Raw genomic sequence first — 5,000 nt, forward strand, 5'->3', positions numbered from 1 at the left:
TGTTTGTGTGTGTGTGTGTGTGTGTGTGTGTGTGTGTTTGTGTGTGTGTGTGTGTGTGTGTGGTGTGTGTGTGTGTGTGTGTGTGTGTGTGTGTGACCAAACCTCTTCTGGAGGGTTACAGAATCACACGATCAACCTCCAGGGGCCTTCATATTTCACTACTCAGAACACTGGCAAGAGACAAGGCTTCGCTCGGAGCTAACACACGCTTTTATGCTACGTTAGAATAGTTTAGTAGACTTAGCTTGGAGCTAAGCCAAGCTTTTATGCTGTGTTAGAATAGTGTAGTAGAGTTAATTTGGAGCTAAGCCAAGCTTTTTATGCTGTGTTAGAAGAGTGTAGTGGAGTTCGCTTGGCGCTAACACAAACATTTATACTGTATTCAAAGAGTTGAGTGGCGTTAGCTCGGAGCTAACACACGCTTTTATGTTTTAAACGCACCGAGGTAGCTCGGAGGCAGGGGCAACTACAAAAGTGGCAGCTGTGTATTGTTTAATATTCATACGACCTCCTCCAGACTTTTTGTTTTGAAATCCCCTTCAGAAGCTGTGTGTGTGTGTGTGTGTGTGTGTGTGTGTGTGTGTGTACGCCCTCGTCGGAGCAGACACAAAAAAGGGCCCAGGACCTCGGAGGCCAGGCGGACTGCAGGCCTTTGTGACGACACACTCCTGCTTTGTTTGGGGCCCCGCAGGTGGGACAGCCCCCCCCCCACCCCCCCCAGCACGTACCCGAGGGGTCCCCCCAAACCCCATCTGCCGTCGTGACGGAAGGGCACACGACCCCACAGACGCCGTAACCGCTAAAACCCCTAACCCCCACTGTGCTGAGGGAGAGAGGGGCCTCCTTCTCGACCCTCCCTCCCCCCTCCCCCCTCCCCCTCCTCCCCACTGCTCTCCTCCACACAAAGACAGCCTGCTCATCTGTCAACCAGAGGATAAGACCCAACCCTGGGGCCCACTGACCCCCATTCACTCCCATTCACTCCCATTCACTCCCATCCCCTCTGCTGAATGACATTATTCAAATCCTCTAGTCCACGTCCACGGCCTTGTACATCCCCCCACACCTGTCCTGTCCCCTCATAGACCTACAGTGTATGACCAGGGGGAGGCCGGTGGAGGTAGAATGAAATCGGAGGCCGGGGGACTGTAAAGCATGGAACGGAGATGAGGAACAGTATCACAAACACACAAACTCAAAACATGTGTGTGTTCCTCATTCTGTTCCCATTTTACTACCTCCACCGGCCTCCCCTGATGACCCCCCCCCCCCTAGAGGGAGAGAGGAAGAAAGAAGAGAGGAATGCTTCTCTAAAAGGCTGGGTTGGTTTATGACCATATTAGGGCGTGCTAGACACTAGAGGGAGGCGTTACCGCGGGAACAACAGGAGTCAGCAGAGTTCTGCAGACCACAGGTGCGCTGGACACCTGATGTTCCCGTGTGGTAGGGCGCTAGGCAACGCTACCTCTATCATCGATCGGAGTGTCTCGGCAAGGACGTGGGGGGTGGGGGGGGTGTACACGTGTGTGTGTGTGTGTGTGTGTGTGTGTGTGTGTGTATGTGTGTATGCTTTGTGTGGGTGTGCTTGCTTTGTGTGTGTGTGTATGCTTTGTGTGGGTGTGCTTGCTTTATGTGTGTGTGTGTGTGTGTGTGTGTGTATATGCTTTGTGTGGGTGTGCATGCTTTATGTGTGTGTGTACACATTGCTATTGAACTAAGTGTTCCCTTTCATTAGAATACAGTTTGTAACCAGGAGAGTCCAAGGACATGTTATGCAACAGTATCTGTCCCTATTACAATGTGACACACTAGTATTGATGTGTTGTGGCTGGTATTGATTCTGTTCAATGAGAACGCCCTCTGGGGATTCAACAACGTTCAAGTATGGTTGTTTTTTTGTTTTGTTTTTTATTATATGACTATGAAGTATGAACCTAAACAGACGTTTTTCAATCGAGATAATCACTAACGATGATATTGATAATCCATTCATTTCATTAGCGAGTAACCTTCATGAAATCCATATTGATCAGAGGTCTATTGTCACTTTTCTTGTGGATCCCCTTGGGGATCAATGGAGTATCTATCTATCTCTGTCTGTCTGTCTGGCCATCAATCCACCCATCCATCCATCTATCTATCTATATAGTTACATGTACAGAGACATTCATCACATGTTTGACCTTCTCTGTCTGAAACAATCATTCCACACCCTTACGTAAAGCTAATCTCTCTCTCGGTATCACTCTGTCTCCTGGGAACCTTTTCCTCCTCACTGTTCACTGTTAGCAGCTCAGCTGACTGGGCAGAGAGAGAGCTTCCACCGGTCAGCACCCTGAGACACACACACACACACACACACACACACACACACACACACACGCACTCACCCACCCTACCCACCTACACACACACACACTCGCACTCACACGCACACACACACACACACACACACTCTCACTCTCACACACTCAAGCTCACTTACCCACCCCACCCACCTTACACACACACACACACACACACCATATCTGGTTTTACCGGTCAGCACTCACGACAGGGCCACACAGAGGGAATGCAGTTCTGCTGCTTAGTCTAAATAAATAACCTCTCTTCTGGATCAGAAGGTACAGCCTGTTCTCCTCAGCACCTCCCTGCCCTGACGCACAACAAGATGTGTGTGTGTGTGTGTGTGTGTGTGTGTGTGTGTGTGTGTCTGTGTGTGTGTCTGTGTGTGAGGGACCCTGTGCTGACACCTGACAGCAAGGACAAGTGGATGGAAAATGTTGGTTTGGTGTTGGTGTTGGTGTAATATATGTACTAGAATGAGATTGAGCTTGGAGGAAGTGGTGTGTGTGTGTGTGTGTGTGTGTGTGTGTGTGTGTGTGTGTGTGTGTGTGTGTGTGTGTGAGTGTGAGTGAGTGAGTGAGTGAGAGTGTGACCCTGTGCTGACAACAAGAACAAGTGGATGGAAAATGTTGATTTGGTTTGGTGTTTAGATTAATATATACTAGAATGAGGCTGAGCATGGAGGAAGTGGTGTGTGTGAGTGTGTGTGTGTGTGTGTGTGTGTGTGTGTGTGTGTGTGTGTGTGTGCGTGTGAGACCCTGTGCTATTAATAGGAGTGTGATAAAGCGAGGGCGAGATCTTACAAATGTACAAAGGCACTTTATTTTCTCCCCAGAGCTGCAGCCTTTGATTAACGTAATGGTGCTCTCTGTATTCAACTAACATCAGCTGTCAACTACTGAACTACAGGCCCCAGAAGGCTGGGCTCATTAGTTATGTTTTCAGCAGGCCTCCTTCTCTCCCTCTCTCTCTTATTCCTTCTCTCTCCCTCTCTCTCTCTCTCCCGCCCTCTCTCTCTTATTAACTCTCTGTCTCTGTCACTCCCTCTCTCTCTATCTCTCTCCTTCTCTTTCTCTCTCTCCCTCTTTCTCACTCTCTCTCCCACTCTTTCTCTCTCTCTCTCCCTCTCTCTCTCTCTCCCACCCTCTCTCTCTCTATCTCTCTCCTTCTCTCTCTCTCTCTCCCTCTTTCTCACTCTCTCTCCCACTCTCTCTCTCTCTCTCTCTCTCCCTCCCTCCCTCCCTCTTTCCCTCCCTCCATCTCTCTCTCTCCTACTCCCTCTCCCCCCCTCCTTCCCTCCCTCCCTCTCCCTCCCTCCCTCCCTCTTTCCTCCACATTATTGACACCCAACATGAGGAAGGATCTCCTTTGTTGGGTGCAGGAACAGTGACACACTGTACTGGTTGTATACAAGACGACGTGTCCAAACTGGCGAGGTGGAGGGGAAGCCCCCTCCTGTCCCAGCAGCGGGGCTGCAGCCTGAATTACAGGCCTGTCCTGTCAGCTTCAAAGCTGCGCCGGGCCTGCCTGCCCAACGACAGGATTTATGAAGAAAAAACAGTTTTCCTCCTCTCTCCTCTCCTCTCTTTCTTTTTTCTTTCTTCCCCCCCCCCACTCTTCTCCGCTGCGCTGCATCCTGGATCCTGGATCCTGTCTCCCCTCCTCTTTTTCTAGAGGGCATGTCCAGACATATCCTCCTGTTTTTTTTTGGGGGGGGGGGGTGAGATTATTTCTGTTTTTGGGGGAATACAAGCTCAAGTAGGCCCACTAGTGGGGATCGGGGGTGTGTGTGTGTGTGTGTGTGTGTGTGTGTGCCAGAGGATGTTTGACCCTTGACCCCTGGCCATCCCCCGCGCAGGACAGCTGTCAGACCGAGTCCATCTGTCACTCCGCCTCCAGGGGTCAGGTAAAGCTGTGTGTGTGTGTGCGTGTGTGTGTGTGTGTGTGTGTGTGTGTGTGTGTGTGTGTGTGTGTGTGCATGCTGGCATACGCGCTTTTCACTTCATTTTCACATTACTCCCTAAACAGGAGGTGTTCTCCCAGTGTTGCAGACACACACTTCACCAGACACAAGTGACCTCCCCCCAAAGCCCCCCGAAGCCCCCCGTCCCCCCCTGTCCCCCTCCCGCCTACCAACCCCATCTGCATATCCATGACCATATCTTGAGTCTGAATAACCACCATAGGTTAGCCCTGCGGTACTGTTTCACACACACACACACACACACACACACACACACACACACACACACGCACACACAGACCTATAAATCTGTCTCAATGTGTTTAAATAATGACAGCATCAAGGGAGAGTGTGTGTGTGAATCAGGATCCTGGACCCTGTGAAGTTCACCACTCCTCTCCTGGTGTTCTCTGATCTGCATTCCTGAGATAGTCTTCACCTTTGTCTCCCCTGACAGTCTGTTTATGTCGGATAACTCACACACATATGCACGCACGCACACACACACACACACACACACACACACACACACACACACACACACAGACAGACGCACACACACACACAGACACACGCACGCAAGCACCTACACACACACACACACAGGGAATTTCCTCCCCTGTGCTCTCCCTCGCGGCTACATCAAAGACGTCCAACTCCGATATTGTTCCTGCTAGCTAGCTTGTTCCTG

The sequence above is a fragment of the Nansenia antarctica genome, assembly GCF_963989245.1.
Source record: "Nansenia antarctica genome assembly, chromosome: 16".
NCBI lineage: Eukaryota > Metazoa > Chordata > Actinopteri > Argentiniformes > Microstomatidae > Nansenia > Nansenia antarctica.